We start from the raw sequence: 18,077 nt of genomic DNA, 5'->3' as shown, positions 1-18,077 counted from the left end.
TACTGTGCTTATGTAAATAGTTCTAGTAGTTAATAAGACTTACAGTTAACCTACTGAAGACTATGAAGACTTCTTAAGACACACTGTCCTGTAACCAACACCCTTCCAACGCTGTCACAGCTGTACTCCTACCCTTCGCCTCAACTTCTGACATTCTACTTGATAAGTCACGCCACCAACTTTGCCCAACACTACCCACCACCGCCTCACACCCACCCCCACCACCCCCACCCACCCACCCCAACCACAGTGTCCTCAGGGAGTTGTAGCCTGCTCTCCACCCATTTCTCTGCTCTCCGCCATGCAGGGATAGAGAGACTACATTTCCCAGCCAACGCCATGGGACCCTCCTTCCTGGTTTGGTGCTGGTGATGCTGATGACCAGACTAGCCCAACTCCCTCAACGGCATCAATGAACTAGTGTTTCAGAATCTCCCAGAAGGCTTTCTTCGGCCACCAGGAGATTGGTGCTGAGTGCAGGGGATTCCCAGCCATTCCAGGAAGGTTGGAAACCCTAGTTGAGGGAGGTTGCTGGGCGCATAATGGCTGTTACATTTCCTACATTAAAACAGGGATTACACCTTTAAGTACTTTGTTGGCTGTGAAGCACTTTGAGATGTCTGTTGGTCGTAAAAAGCGCTGTATAAATGCAAGTCCTTCTTTTCTCTCTGTCTGGGGTTGGGGGGGAAGGAACACAGAAAAATAAAAGAGCAACAGTTACTGCACCAACATTTCTGTCCCAACTCCAGCTCCCAGCACTGGGATCCATTCTATCAGGTCAGTCTTTTTTTTGTACAGGACACAGCTGCAAGCTGCTCAGAATTGGCAGAGACTGGGAGAAGCCTCTTGGGACTGCCAGCAAAGCTTGCCGAAACCACATGTTGAGCCCATTGAAATAAGAAGTTCAAGAAATGTAAACAAATGAGGAGCAATCAATGCAGCACATTGAAGGAGACCTTTCCAATTAACACAAATTAAGATGGTAGTCAACTGTAGTGTTCCACTGTGGCACAGCTGACTTTGTGCAGATAACTGATGTCCCATTAGCTTAAACAAACACAGAGGCTACTAGAGTGAGGGATGAAGCTATTGTAATATTATAGATTCTACAGGGCTGCATATGCGAAGCAGATTAACCCAAGTTTGATTCTGGACCAAGATAAGAGAGGTTTCACATTAATCGAAAGCTGTGGTAAAATCCTTGCAATATACTGTAAAATCATCTCTTTTGCATATATATTTTTACACAATGAAAAGGGAATGGGATGCAGAAATAAACCAAAATGCACACAGCCATCATCAAACAATTCTAAGGAACAGGGAGCGTCGTTCTAGTGGAACCATCACTTAGTACCTGCGGGAACTGTAAGATGGGTCAGCAGCCACACCTCACCGTCCCCACACCCCACCTCCAAGTGCACCCACACCAACTACACAACCTATACTGAGCTTCTTGTATGCTACTGCACAAAACTCTGACATTTTTGTGAGTATTTTAAGTCATAAATTTAGTCCAGACACGCACAAGTGTATCACTGAACAAAGAAGGCTAACGGGAAAGATCTAATAGAGGATTTTAAAAACTGTAAAAAGTTTTAAGGGAGTAAATATTAAAAATTGTCTTCACTGGCTCAGTAAGTAACAAAGGGATATGGACTGTGGATTATCACTAATAGGACAAAACTGGTCAGTTAAGAGAACTTCTATCACATAGGGGATATTTAGAATGCACAATGCTTCACCGCACGTGGTTTAAGAGGGAATTGGATCATATGGAAAGGAGGGACCTAAGAGGGTTATAGGGAAATGGTAGGAAAGTGGGATTAGAGTGGATAGCTCCAGTTGAAGAGTTAGCATATGTCTGGGCCGAATGATCTGTATGTTCTCCTGTGTGAGAAATTCTTCAATTTTCTGATCAATAAAAATTTAGCTCAAATAAATATTTAGTTCAGCGCACAGACTATAGCACTGTAGCTCAAGAAAAAGCAGGAGATTCAATTGTCCTTTGTCCCTGTCAACTGATTTTCTGATATGTCTTTCCTCATTGTATAAAACTGGCAGAGCCTCAAAATGCTGTCACCATAAACGCCTCAAAGCCAAGGATTTCCACGGCACTGGTGGAAATCTGATGGGACAGTTATTCCATTTGATATGTGATCCTCCTCAAATCCCTTCAGAAGCTGCATGGGTGGCCGGGAGGCTGGGTGGGCACTTGAAAGGGGTGAACCTCCTGGGGATCGAGCAGGGGGGGATGGGGCTTGCTGGGTTGCTCCACAGGGAGCTGGAATCGATGGGCCGAATGGCCTCCTTCTGTGCCGTAAATGACTGTATGGATCGATGTTGGAATGGTCACGCCAAGGGGGAGAAGTCTAAGGTTCAAATTGAGCTGAAAACAAAGTGTCCATATAAAAAACTCACACTTTTATCTTGGGGCCTTCACTAGGCCCAGAATAGAAGCCAAGCCTGCTGACATCTGTTGTTGTTGTTGGAGGCAGGGAGCCATCTCTATGCGGCTCCCCTCTCCTCTCCTATTTTCCCAGCTCCCGACCCCACCCTTGCCTCCAACTCCATCTCAAGGCTGGGAAAATTCAACCATACATGCAACAGCTTCACAGAGGGTCTGTATCCAGGGACCAAGAAAGGGGATATCTATTATGTACATTTGAAGTAGCATTCTCTGTTTAAAAAGAATACATCAGAATATAGCTCTGCACCGGCCTATCCTAAACCTCGCATCCGAAGATTAAACCCTGACGGTGCCATGAGTTAATTTTAAAAATACACCTCACGGATCTATTTGTTTTCCGGAAAAGTGTTTCTAATTCTCTTCACTAACTCATCAACGGCTGGTGAGATGTTGCTGTTTTTGGTGCCTTTCCAAAGTTGGGCCTTAAAACTGGACAAGATTTTGCTTAAGTGTTCCTGCGCACCCATCACTACTGCAGAGGAAGTTGGGCATTTTTCAGCCTTTTAATTATTGTTCTTTTCAACCACAATTTAAAGGCCCCTCCATGCATGGTGTATTTTAAAATGAATATTTGAGGAGATGCTCATTGGAGAACTACCCTTGAGCAACCTTCTCATATCATTAAAATGAACAACAGCGCCCCCTTTAGGAAATCCTGCCTCAACAGCAGCAAACCCAGTGAAACGTTTCCCTTGTGTTACACATTTATGAGGTGACAGCAGATGAACGTTGGCACAGCAGTGAATCAGCCCGGCCCATCGTTATTATTTAATTCACTAAATGTGTGGCACCCGTCACAGACACTTAACAGAAGAATTAACACCAGAATGATCAATATCTGGCAATGCGACTCCCCCTCAGTGAAATGTAAAATAGTAAACTAGCCTGACCGAAGAGGATCGGTTTGAAATGGGAACATCTGAATATACTATCGGTTCACATCTTTTTTGCTTTCCTGTTGGTGAATTTTAAGCTTATTGCGGTGAGGGGTCTGAAATGGAACTTTCCCATTCCTGGCACCCAGTGTCAGCATCCAACGCCCCAGGTCAAGTCTGGCAAGGGTTAAATGCAATACATCCACATCTATTCCACTCCAATGTTGGGCTTCTGGTCCTTGGAAGACGCATCCCAACTGTGCCAGTGTGATATGTTTCCCTTTGAAATCTTTTCACATTTTCCCTAGCTCCAGAATCTCTCTCTGCAATGGAGAGAATGAGTGGGAAACCTGTTTTCAGCTCTCCGAGAACACCACTTTGACTAGGATCACAAGAGATAAGGAACATTGCCTGGGATTCCCTCACTCTAAATGCTCCCTTTCCTCCCTCTTTATAGGAGGATACTGTTTAGGATCTGCCCCACAGACATGCTGTTGAGGTTTGGAACTGAGGGGCGTGTGGGAATCAAACCCTGAAACACATCAGCGGCATCAATGCTCTCTAATACTCTCTCTGCAATCTTAACACTTTCCCTGGAGGTTTTATTCTTTGCTTCCCACAAAGCAGCATGAAATTTCCATGGATTTTCTCTGGCAGGAGATCAGCGGAGCTACCAGAGAAATGAAGTAACCAGCTTAAAATGGCTATTCGTATGGTTTCTGAAAGGATGTCATTAACCACCCATCCAAGTTATGGCAGAGCATTGGGAAAATCACACGGAAATTGCAGGCCATTGTGCACGAGTTTCAGAAAGACAATAAAAAATAAAGATCCAAAACTCCTCTTTTCTTTTGAAAAAGTGCCTTGGAACTTGTCCCAAATTACAGACTTGGGTTATTTAGAAACATATAAGGCAAGCGTGCCGGTAAAAGTGCCTTGCACCTCCAGCAGGAACGTTAGAGTAGTAGGGTGCTGTTCCGACATTATCCTACTTGAAATGTGCTGTGGAAATGTAAGTTGTTGTAGCTTCATATATCAAATTGCACTTATTGTTGATCTTCGTCTAAGCCAGCTATGCTCAGAAAACCAGACCGGATACAAATTCCCATTCATTACAATGTGAGTAGCTTTACTTTCCTCCATTACTTTTTCCCTTTAATTGAGAGCCTCCTGCAATAGTTACCATTCCCGAGCTCTCCTGCCTGTCCAGCCTACCCCACTGCTGTAGTCACCTCTCAGAAGCTCTAGTGACCACCATTTCACAAGAGGCCATGGAGCCTTTTTTGTTTGGGTTGCCAGCTCCATTTGGACTGGAGATTTCATCACACCTCATACCTCTCACTGCCCCGTCCAGTCAAACAGCCTTCACCCACGCACCCACCTCTCTGCCCCCCCACCCACCCCCCCACCACCCATTCATGAATATTTTTAGAACTGATAAACAAAACCACTCAAAGCCAATAAACATTATCATTCTAAATGCCTTTCTTTCTGACATTGGTCCTGGTTTTCTCGCGGCAGCCTCCTGGACTTTAGTTCCTGAAGACTCCAGGGCCATTGTGAGAGTTGGCAACTTCAGCCTTTGTAATGTTGCCATCTCGTGAAGATGGTAATGAATGTGCTTCACCTTTCATTAGGTAGAGCATCTCAGTTACCTTATTTAGGCTGCAAATGTCAGAAGAAAGTTTATTTTTCTTTAACGCTTTCTCAAAAGCCAGATGTAGGTTCTGTGAACATAAGCTTTAAATACCTGCTTCTGCTGAATACAGCAGTCATCCTTCTATTCAGCTTCATTAATTCAAGCTTTGGCTAGTTAACATGTGTAGAGATTTGCAGGCGAGTTCTATGTGCCAGCTTGTTCATAGGGATAGGAATTAAATTTCACATGAGCATACCCTATCCAGGTTTGCCTTTCTCATCAATTGAATTTCTGCATTCAAGTAGAAAGAAAAATTGCTGTACTTAAGCTTTACCTGCCCTCGTAATGTGAAGTCAGTTAATTTGAACATATAAATCCCAGACTGTACAACTTGACACCCCAGAAGCTGTGCGTGCAACAATTGTTAAAGAGCTGTTAGCAGCCCTTAAAGTTGCACCAGTCTTACTTTTTACACAAATGATTGCTTGGAACAAACTAGCCTGCAATGAAAGGAGGCTCTGTGTGGAGGGGAGAGTCACCTGCTTGAATCCCAAAGCAGAATACTCCGGATGCTGGAAATCTGAAATAAAGACGGAAAATGCCGGAAATACTCAGCAGGTCAAGCAGCATCTGTGGAGGGGGAAATAGAGTTAACGCTTCAGGACTGTGACCTTTCATTAGAACGAGGTGAACAGGTACAGGCCTGAAACGCTGGATGGAATTTTACAGCCCCTGCTGCCAGCAGTAATTTCCAGTCCCACCGAAGTCAATGGACCTTTGAACGCTCGCCGCATTTTACAGCCCCACCCCCGCTGTAACAGGGCCATAAAATTCCGCCCATTAACTCTGTTTCTCTCTCCACAGATACTGCCTAACCCGCTGGGTATTTCCAGCACTTTTCATTTTTATAATGAATAGTTGAATATTTCTAAAAGCCTCCATGAAGCATAGAAACATAGAAAATAGAAGCAAGGATAGGTCATTCGGCCCTTCGATCCTGCTCCGCCATTCGATATGATGCTGATCCTCTATTTCAATGCCATATTCCGCACTCTCCCAGTACTTCGCTCCATATTGTCACAGGGGATGTAGCAGCCTCTCCCACATGGTTACACTGACCTCTAGTGGCAACTATCGACAATGCAACAACGACCCACTAACAACTCCTTCATTGTGAATCGATTTTTCTCCACCAAGAAATGAGAAAAAGCTGCAGTGATTTATTGGCCGTAAGAATGGATTTAGAAAAATTTCCAGTCCCATCCCACTTAAACCTTCTAACTAGAAATGTGGCCTTGATTTTGGGTTCCACTGGTGCCAGCACTATGGAAACTTCGAAGACATAAACATTGTGCCACCTGGTGCTCCATGCTGGACAAGGTACTAGCATGGTGTGCTGTGCATGCGCTGGTAACGTGAGAAGCGCTCCCATTGTGATATCAAACCTTGGTTTCAGCTGAATTGATGCTCATTTCACTAAGGGAAATACTGTACTTAACGTTTTCCTCCCTTTTCAATGTGAGGACAACTAATTTAAATATCTGGCACACTGAACGTTTGCGCTAATCACTCTCATCCGCTCATTCAGCAGAACATGGGATACATCCCCCTCCCACCACCCTCACTCCCCCCCACCCCACCCCACCATCAGCACTGGCGCAGTTTATAGGGACAGGCATCCAACTCCCTTTTCACTTTGTTCTGCTGTGGGAATGCCATGACTTGTTTTGGAGGTTTTGTGCTGGGCTGCTGCGCACATTCAGGGAAGCCAACGGATTTGGTGGCTGCACGAGATGTGGAGGCTGTGGCTGCAGTGCCTCTGGGTCTACAACCACCAGAAAATGGAGCAGGGGCTACAGAGAGGGGAAGCCGTGTGAAGAGAGAGGAGGCGGAGGGCTGGCCACACAAAGCACTATACCCACCTTGGGTTTCTCAAGAGCCTTTTGCTACCTCCAGCTGACCCAGGAGCAATTCTTGTTCAACAAGAGGGTGGTTACAGAATTGTGCCACCTCCTTTAATGTAACTTGCAGTTTTGCACCAGAGCAAGGAGGTAGCTGACAGCGACTGCAAAGGTCACAGTGACATTACACTTTTATGTGTCAGGATCTTTCATATCCAGCATATCCCAGTACGCTATTCCTTGATGCATCTAGGAGGTGATGGAGCTCATCCACGCCAGGGGAGCTGGAAACGTCGTTTCATCCCTTAGTAGGGAAAAGCAGGATACGAGGTTTAACCAGGATAGCGGGATTCTCAGTGGTGCAGGGTTCCATTGACTGCGTGTCTTGGGTCAGCAGGGCCCAAGAGGTACAGGAACCACAAATCCCTACCATTTGGGGAGAGGGTAGTGTAGTGGTAATGTCACTGGACTAGTAATCTACAAATGCCAAGCTAACACCTGGGATGTAGGTTCAAATCCCACCATAGCAGTTGGTGGAATTTAAATTCGATGAATAATATCTGGAATTTGAAATAAAACAAAAAGATAAAAACAAAAAACTGCAGATGCTGGAAATCCAAAACAAAAACAGAAATACCTGGAAAAACTCATCAGGTCTGGCGGCATCGGCAGAGAAGAACAAAGTTGAGGTTTCGAGTCCTCATGACCCTTCAACAGAACAGAGGGTCATGAGGACTCGAAACGTCAACTTTGCTCTTCTCCGCCGATGCTGCCAGACCTGCTGAGTTTTTCCAGGTATTTATGTTTTTGCTCTGGAATTTGAAAGCTAGTCTCCTTAAAGGTGACCATGAAACAATCATCAATTGTTGTGAAACTCTATCTGGTTCATTAATGCCCCTTTTGGGAAGGAAATCTGCCATCCTTATCTGGCCTGGCCTACATTTGATTCCAGGCTACAGCAATGTGGTTGACTCTTAACTGCCCTCTGAAATGGCCGAGCAAGCCACTTGGTTCAAGGGCAATAAGGTATGGGCAGCAAATGCTAGCCTTATCAGTGGCACCCACATAGCATGAAAGAATAAAGAAAAAATCTATTAATGTGCAGTGTTTGTGCAACCTTGCACAATACAACATGCCGGTGAATGGCTACTACCCTGCCAGCAGCCATGACATATTCATTCTGAGGCAGTCTGCCATTCCCGCTGTCTTCGTGCCTCTACAGAGAACCAGGGGATGGCTCCTCTGGATGAAGGCTACTCCCATACATGTGGCTAATGACACCCTCTCTGCCTCTTGATCATGTGAGGACAACACACTATAATGAGAGCCACAGGGCTACCAGGAATATTGTAGATCAGACCATCAGTGTATTCAGGTAATGCTTCTGATGATTGAAGCACTCGAGGGAACAATTCAATACATGTCGGAGCAGGTGTCCAAGTTTGTGATGGTCTGCTGCATCCTCCATAACATCGTCAACATGAGGGCACAGCCATCAGCGCCAGGAATCCAGAGGCCACCTCAGGAGAAGAAGGAACAGGAAGAGGAACAGGAAGAGGAACAGGAAGAGGAGGAGGAGGAGGCCGACAAGGAGGCAGGAAGAATGCATTTTGAGCCCCTTCACTCCAGATGGGCCCTCTGAGAGAGCCTGCTCAAACCTCGGTTTCCATAGGACAATGTAGTGTATTGACAATTGCATTGTGCATTTTGTCCCCTTAAGGTTACCGTACACACATGTACCAGCAGAGTGAGTCTAGAAGCAGAAGAGAGGAATCCATGTTTTAGCAGCATGTGCAGTTCTGATTCTGAATGCTTCTTACTGATCTTACTGTTTCTTCCCAAGAACTTCATAGGCAACGTTCCTTTATCACCAAGGATCTACCATTCCCCGTCATTACATCCATCTAAGTGGCCCCATCACAGTGTTTTGACTATCATCCGAAAATAAAAGCCATCCACAAAACCTTTCCATTGACATCTTTACCAGGCCTCTTTGCCTATCTTGCTGCTCCTATGCAGCTGTACCGCAGTAGCTGCAGCATGGCTGATGGAAGGTTACTGGAGGAGGCTGCAGGTGGCCTTGCAGGATGCCGTTGAACAGCTCTGGGCCTTTTGGGTCTGGCTTCAGCCTGGTCCACTCTGGCATCAGCGGCAGCAGCCTGAGCTGGCAACAGCAAGGGCACTGGTGGAGTGACAGTGATGGGAGAGAAAACAGCAGGTTTGTGCTCCATGGAGCCACTGGCACTCCCCCAGGGAGCTGCCCCAGCAACCTGAGCAATCAGTTAGAGGATCGATTGTTGGATTGCTGAGAGCGCCTATGAGCCCCTCTGAGCGCTGGCATCGATAACCATGATGCATGGATGAGCCTTTTATGTGGTTGCTGGGCGCCTTTACTAATCATCATGCTACACTCTGGTGGACACTCAATAACTTGAGAGTCACAGCGTGTGAAATTAGCTCCCCATGTTTACTTTGTAGCATGTATGTGTAGCACCAAACAGGAGAAAACCAGATAATAAAGGTCTAATATTATGGATTGAATGTTTAAAACTTGCCCAATGAAAGAAGATCAGGATATGATGTGTATAACTTTCACACTCATCCAAAAACTTACATAACATTTGCAGCCCTGATTCAATAGCCTTTATAAAGACTTTACTGCCCAAACCACTGATGCAGTCAGTAACTTCCACTCCTGCCCCAGGACACAGAATGTAATTGGTGCCTGAAGAAAGGAATCTCCCAGTTCTACTAGCAATGTTCATCAATCATAGTGATTGAGGTGGTATTCTATTCTAGAACGATGGATGGTCCTTCTACTGTTCACTCAGGTATTTGGCCTTGGGGTTTATAGATCATTTCTAGTTGTTTTTTACCACCTGGAATTGGACAATCTGTGCGAAAAATGTACTGAGACATATTGAGAACTTCCCAATGGTCCCTGCCATTGTTCATAACAAATCCATGTGAAGAATTTACATAAATCAGTTCAGTTTCTGGTTTAGCTTGAAAAACCATTTAGGCTGGGGTGACTAACTCTACTAGGACTTTCCTGTTCCGTGAATTGCACCTTTCACATGAGGAAAGTATTCACTGCACAAAATAAAGTACAGTGGGGAGGTGTGGCTGTGTGGGCCTTTACCCTACTCCTTTGTCATGTTTCTATGTCAGGGAGTGTCCTCGGTCCACTGCACTCTGGCTTTTATGTGGTTGCTGGGTGCCTTTACTAATCATCATGCTACACTCTAGTGGACACTCAATAACTTGAGAGTCACAACGTGTGAAATTAGCTCCCCATGTTTACTTTACAGCAACAGGGTCTCTTCATTTGTGGACCCACATTTTCAAGGGTCTACAATGCCATCAGCTAACTGCGAGGTGGGTCATTTTCACTTGCAACTACAGTTGCCTGACTGCTGTCAGCTATACTTGTTTAGCATAAAAGGCACCTTAACTGCTCTGCTCTTGAGCCCAGCTTCTCTCTGGCTTACTGTATTGAGAGGACCCAGCTATTCCATTGCTGTCGATATTGCAAAATAAACAAATATTTTAAGGGACATTTTGCTATGCTAATCCACAAAGTTTGGTGCTAAAAGCCATTACTTTAAAAATATTCTTTGGATTTAAATATTATTAGTTTACCACAGGAACAATACGCCACCAGAAAAGAATGGGTACACATAATCAGAGTCAATCAGAGTAATACACAATTCACAGCTGAACATTGGCATCGTAACATGCTAATGCTAAAGTGAAATGGTTTTCTGGGACATTGCACTATTTTTACCCATTATAATGGAGCTAATATTATATTAGCCCAACACATTAGTCCAGGCCACTGTCTTCTCTAGATTCAATTCCAAGTATAGAAAAGCAAGACCCAGTACTGTACAACATTGATATGTTTTATGTGTTATATGATAAGTAATATTCACCTGTGAAAAGAGCTGGTCAACCTTAATTTCACCCATTCTATATGCATTATTACACCCCAGGACTGAAAAATAAATAAGGTTGGATGAAGAAACATGGTTCAGTAAAATTGCGAGGCGCAGCCCATCAGCAATTCAAAATAAATCTATCTATTTCCCATTGAGAAGGTAAATATAATCTATGGGCGTAAAACATGTTTACTGTAGTTTTCAGCATTTTTTTTGGAGTGTGGTACAATCTTAGTCCTTGTCTTGACAGTATAAGTACAGTTCTCATTCATATTCAGTATTTTTGTATACTATCCCAATTTCTAATGATTTTACTTTGTTTCTCATAAGCTCATCCAACTGATGGAGGAACCCAGATTAATCCTGCTGGTCTGCGTTACTGGATTTCCTCTTGACTTGTTTGTAACAGAAGCATTCAGTATTACTTTCGACAGGTAGAATTCATTTCGGTAAATCTTGCTTTTCATTTCCTGTCGTTATATTGTGCAACTGAAAAACAACTCATGTCAAATTTGCCTCTAAATCTTAAGACAAACATATACAGTCATGAAATATTATACCTTCACCTTTAACATCTTTTAATATACAGAAACATTTTGCTTTTCTGTTTCACTTTGTTGGAATGTTAGCTTAGATTATGTGCGTAAATCTGTGGATTTGTCTTTCAATGCATGGCCTTCTGACTGAGAGGCGAGAATGCTATCACTCAGCCAGGGCTAAATGCTATACCTTTCACAGGTATTCGATAAAAATAAGTAAATGAGTAAAACTGATGATAATTCATGAGATGAGATCATCCTGCATATTACAAGCCGATATAAAATGAAGAACATTAATCATTGAACTAAGCATTCACACTCCTCATTCAGCAAACACATGAATATTTTGGGATCCATTATTGATCAATACTCAATAATACCTTTATTAGGAGTAAGTACTCTAGTCTGTAATATCAAACTCAGCGAATGAAAAGAGCTGTGTGTTAGGTCAGTGCATTATACCACTGAATGGTAGTAGGTGGTTTCTTGCCAACGATTGTTCACTCTGTGAATCATTGACCTGAGCTGTAGGAGGCATATGCTAAGGAAGGGTATCCTCCCACACCCAGAGAGAAAAATACAGGAGGAAATTGGCAGCTGTGGCATTTATCTGTACTGGAGTAACTTCTATACGCTGACTATTTTAGGTTCGTCAGTATACAATGCAAATTAAGGGAGCCCTCTGACTCTAACACTCTCCATATGTGTCAACCACTCACTCACTCCAGTTCTGTAACCCTAAGACAATTCATTTCTTAGCCTGTCGTTCTCTCCAGTTCTGTAACCCTAACACTCTTCATCTCTTGATCTCCAACTCCCTCGCAGCTCTGTGTCTCAAACACTTTCTGTTTCTTCATCTCTCTCTCCCCTTTCAGTTCAACAACTAACACTCTCCCTTTCTCGCCTCTCCCATATTTACTGCAATTCCATGGGCAAAATTTAATTTTGGCCACTAGGATCTCACCCATCGGTTCTCCAAATGGCTGAATCCCAAGTCGTTTCCGTTGAGGAAGGCCCGACGGGACTAAATGCCCATCAGACCCCGGGGTCAGAAATCCCGTCCCGAGAGCTACCAGCCAATCAGAGGCCAGCAGCTCTCAATTGCCGGTAGCGCCACTGGGAGCGGAGGCTGCTGCCAGTAAAGTAACCAGGCCACAGGTGAGTGAGGGTGGGATGGGAGCTGCGGAGAGAGAGTTGCCAGCTAGGAGGGGAGAAAGGGAGGAGGAGAAAGGCAGGGCAGTGGCTTTTGAGTTGGTGCCCCCTTAGAACTGGATCTCTCAATCAGGCATTAAGTACCTTTGAACAAGGGACACCCCCAACCCCGCCCCCACCCACACCCCAGCAGGGTTTACTTTTGGTCTCCCCACATGGTGAGTCCCCTGTCTGCTGCTGGTTAAACACCACCAGCAGCAGGATGAGGCCCTCAAGTTGGAATTAATGATCCAGTTAAGGGTCTCAATTAACATCTGGGCAGGAAGGCCATCCATGAGCCATCCCGCCACAGGTGTCATTAGATGGAGGCAGGGAGGCGGCAGGGTATGCACCCCCCACCCCTACCACCTCCAAACCAGGGGAGGCATTAAATTCCACCCTGTGCCTAAAACTCTCCAGTCAGGTTTCCGCCCCTGCCACAGCAGGGTGCTTAAAGTCACAAATGACATTCCCTGCGGCTGCAACTTTGGTGTATCTTCTGTCCTTGTTCTAATTCTTTCTGCAGGGTTTGGCATGATCGACTACACCATCCTCCTCCATTGCCTCTTTGTTGGTCCAACTGGATGAGGCTGCGCTCACATACTTCCACTCTTCCCTGTCCACTTATAGCCTGAGGATCCTTCACAACAGCCTGTTCTCACCACCACCCCTACACCCACCCCCACCTTCCACTGCACCATTACCTCTGAAGTTCCACAAGGGCCCCTTATACTCTTCATCTATATTCTGCCCCTTGCTGCAGTCATCTGAAGACTTGACATTAGGTTCCATTCATACACTGATGGCACCCAGCTCTACATGCCTTTTGACTCCTCTGCTGTCTCTGTTTTGCTAGCCTGTTGGCATTAAATCACCAGTAAGCTGCAGTTTCCTCCTTGTAGACATTGGGAAAACCAAAGCCATTTTCTTCAGCCCCAGCAACAAACTCCATTCCCTCGCCACTGTTCCATCCCACTTCTTGGCTGCCATCTTAGCCTCAGCAAGATTGTTTGCAAGCTCAGTGTCCTATCTGACACCAAGTTGAACATCTGATGCCATACTTCTACCTCATTAACATCACCCGCCTCTGTCCCTTCCTCAACCTGTCTGGAAACAAAGGAATAGAAGTGTGCCATTTAGTCGCCAGAGCCTATTCCAGCCATCCAGTCATATCATGGCTGATCTGTGCCTGAACTCCATTTACCCACCCTTGGTACCTTTATCTAACAAAATCTTTCAATCCAAGTTTTGAAAATTTCAATTGACCCAACATCCATAGCCTTCTGGGGAGAGAATTCCAGATTTCCACCCGTCTTCCTGTAAAAAAAGTGCTTCCTGGTTTTCCTCCTGAAAGTCTTTGCTTTCAGTTTTGAACCTCTTGTTCTGGATTCTCCCAGCAGAGGAATAGCTTCTCTGTATCTAAGCTATCAACATCTCTTATCACTTTAATCAGCTAAATTAAATCATCCCTCAGCCTTATAAACTTAAGGGAATACAACCCAAGCTAATACAATCAGTCCTCATAATTTAACCCCTTGAGCCCTGGCATTGAGTCTGGGGGAGGTGGTGGTATTGTCGCTGGGCATAGCATTCTGGGGATCCTGGGTTCAAATCCCACCACAGCAGATGGTGAAATTTGAATTCAATAAAAATCTGGAATTAAAAAGTCTAATGATTGTTGTAAAACTAATGCCCTTTAGAGAAGGAAATCTGCTATCCTTACCTGGTCTGGCCTACGTGTGACTCCAGAGCAATGTGATTGACTCTTAAAAATGCTGTCTAAGCAAGAACAATTAGGAATGGGCAATAAATGCTGGCCTAGCCAATGACTAAGCAAAAAATTGATCTGGTGAATCCACTCTGACCTTTTTTAAGGTCAGTCTACCTTCTTGAGGTGTTGAAAACAGTACTCCTAATGAGGTGTGAACAAGACTCTGTACAATTGAAGCATATTTTCCTCATCTCTATATTCCCACCACCTCACTATAAAGGCCAAAATTCCATTAGCTTTCTTGGTTCCTTTTTGTACCTGCTGGTCATGTTTCTCTTATTGCATTAATATAAATTATTGAATTTTTTGTCCATTGACTGAGTGGGTGGAATTCTGACTTAACCCTGCTTCTCTGTTGCCATAGCAATGTTTAGTGAATGTGATGAACACACCTACAGTTCAAGGTGTGGTTTGCTTTTTTAGGCGACAAATGACTAATTCTTCACAAGATTGCCATGAAGACACAGCTTGGAACTCGCACTAGCAACTGTGAAGTAAACTGACTGTGATAACTTCGAAATGCCTTCAAAGCTATTGCCAAGTTGATTAATATCTCAAATAACAGCCCAATGAATATCTGCCCATGTTGATTGAAGCATCAGAGTGTCCTTGGTAGATACATTTGCCAGCAGTTGTAATGCAGTGCTGGCTAGATATGAGGTACAAGCCTAGCAATTGAGGCTGGCAACCTTGCAGTGTGCCATTTCAATGTTGCAAATTGGTCCCAGGTGTCTTTCAGCCATGTGGCACTTTGGGGATATAAATTTGTCTTGGGTGGTTTTGCAAGATGGGCAACAGGAAAATCAGCAGTTTGCTCTGCACTCTGTTGAATCTTCTTTCCATTCAGTACCCCTTTGACTTCAGGCTACAAGCCTGGCCACACGTACTTAGAACTGCTGTAAGTCTCACACCCACATCCCCTAGCTTGCACACACTGTCAACCATTCATCTATGACACACACATCACCCCATTGCGCCACATACACTTTCCTCTCCTTTGCGGGATAAAATGGTCCATAATCAGAGGCAACAGAACCTAGCCAGTGCCAAACAAGCAGGAGGAAATGGTGGTTGCTATTTTGGAGAGACTGCAATGAAGCTAATAATGTATATAATATTTTGGAAAATATTTTTCTTTAAAAATAGAGGTTAGTCTGTGGGTATGTCTTAATTGGATTGAAGCCAGCTAGTCTGGGTGCTTTGATATGTAAGAGAGATAGCGTGCATTTGCACTTTTTTGGATAAAGCATTCAAGAATTGGGGTGAAAATTGACACCTTTCCAGCAGCTACCAAGCAATATGTTTATATTACTAATAAAATTGGTATTATGAAAGGGATTTCATTGTTAAAAGGTGAAGCTCAAAGAGGTTGTTGATAAAATGAGAACTAACATTCAATGGGGCTGGTAGGTATAACTTCAGTAGTTTTCAGGTGTGCAGCACAGAGGCAATGTAAGATCAAAAGCCAGCTACAAGCCTCCAACTATCTCCACAGTGAAAGGAACCTCATTTTGAATTTGTAAGGTGAAAATGCTGTGCCTGGTGTTTGGTTAAGTCTATGGGTTGCTGTTGCCTTAATGGAGATTACTTTGGGAATTTCTTAAAAGCTATGATAGTAGTGATTTGTAGCCATGTGTATATACTTTAACCTGTGTAAATTAATAAAATGTCTCAATTAGTTTAATGTAAAGCCTCGAGAACTGATGGTCTGATTCCTGAATTTAAGGTTGCATCTCAAACATAACACTTAAAATTATAGGTTATGACAGTTATTTAAAGTTTCCCTCTGGGATTTTTAAATAACTCCGCTCTACCAACTGCATCAGTCATAACAGAGGCCATGACTAAGGTTGTGGCAAGTGGTGGGGCTGAAGTTATGGAGATAAGGCAGGGACTAGGCAGAATGCTCTTTCAGACAGCCAGTGCAGACTCTGTGATTCTATGGTTCTGTGATATGCCTTCTTCTCATAGCCACTCTCCCCTCATTCCACAATCTCTTCTGATGGTGTAAACATACAACGCTTGCTTTTCCCCTCTTCCCTCACCCCAATCTGGCCCTTGTGCCTTTGTTCTTTCAGTACACAAGAACTGCTACTTGGTCAAGCACTCATGTGGAAGCATGAATTACAAAAGGAGCAAGAGACTGATGGAGATGAAATACCACAGCTCAATCTAACATTCACGGCCACCAGAGCTGATATAGGCACCACCTGTACTTTAGAGGGGAGGATCTGCACGTGGTGAGTTATCGGGAATAATTGGGCAGCAGCCAAGTCAGGCTGAAAGGATAGAGCAACTATCAGCTCCCCAGGTCAGGGGCATGGTCTCAGATGAGTTCTGCTGTAGAGGACTAGGATGAGGACTTTGATGGGATGTCATACAGGAAAAAAACTGATGGGCATGCACACAGAAATGCTTCATGTATTGGCAGGCCTGCTAGAACATCTGATATCATGCAGCACGGAGAAATACAACTTGGCACATGGCTTTGTGCAGAGCTTAAATCTTTTTCATTGTGAGCTGGTGGTGAATTTCATCAGAACATTTGTGGACCAGACATGATACTACATCTAATGGTCGATATCCGACTGAGGCAATGAAATCTCAGCTTGATGTCATATAGGCTCAGACTGTTGCCATTTTTGCTGCTCAAAGGTTCTTGCAGAGTCTCACAGCAGTTCAGCAATCTATGCTCCAGCAGGTTATTAGGATTGCTGAGGTGCCTCCCCAGGGTAGTGGCAGTGGGTCTATGCTGCACAAACCTGCTGTCCTCTCTCAAAATGACAGCATTTGTGCACGCGCCACTGCTGCTCTGACAGGGTCCTTGCTGTTGCCTGTCAGCCCAGGCGACTGCCCCCCATCCTGAGATGGTGCAGTCTAAAGATAGGCCTTCTAGGGCCAGAGCGGTTTGAGGTCACCCTGCATCACTCTCTCCCAGTGAAAATCAGCAGCCTTCCACCAGTCATGCTGCAGCCACTGGTGTAGCACTGTGTTGGGGCACTAGGACAGGCAAAGGCACCCACAAGATAGGCACTAAGGGAATGCACAAGAGTGATTAGTTAACTTTTGAAGTGAATGTTTTGGATGGTTTGTTGGATAAAGTTGGTAGGGAACATTTCTTGGTGGCTTTACTTTCAGCATTGTGGCCAAGAGGACACTTTGATGGTCACAATCTTACCATCCCTCTGTTATGGACCAGGCAGCAGAACTGTTGTTTCAGCACCTGAATGGGCTTCTCTAGGGTGTTTCACTTGGCAGCCTGGCTCTCATTGTATGCATGTTGGCCGTTTATGATTGGGTCATGGAGCAAAATCATGAACCAAGTGTAAAAAGGATAGCCCTTGCTGCCCAGCAGCCACTGTTAGTATTCGGAACAAAATGAATGAATAGTGGTTGCATGCTGAACTCTCCACTCTGGTGCTTGAAAGGGGGGTCACAGCAGAGGAAGAAGATGTAGACGCAGTTGCTCCGGATGTACACGATGAGTCCAGTAGTGAGTCCGAGGATGAACACGCACAGGAGAACGCTGAGGGGATAGACGCTGACCCAGGCATCCTCCAGGGAGGCAGGAACACCCGGGAGGCTTTAATCCAACAAACCTTCAGCTAGCCACCCACAGATTGACCTCCAACACATGCCAGAGCTGCAGGCTCCATACTCAATACCTGACAGCAACATCTGCCTGGTTAGGAACATTAACTATCTGCCTTGTCAATAAAGCTCAATGACAAACAAGTCACTCATAACATCATG

This window comes from Cetorhinus maximus, chromosome 16, assembly GCF_964194155.1.
Source record: "Cetorhinus maximus chromosome 16, sCetMax3.hap1.1, whole genome shotgun sequence".
NCBI lineage: Eukaryota > Metazoa > Chordata > Chondrichthyes > Lamniformes > Cetorhinidae > Cetorhinus > Cetorhinus maximus.
Note: the sequence above shows the minus strand (reverse complement) of the source record.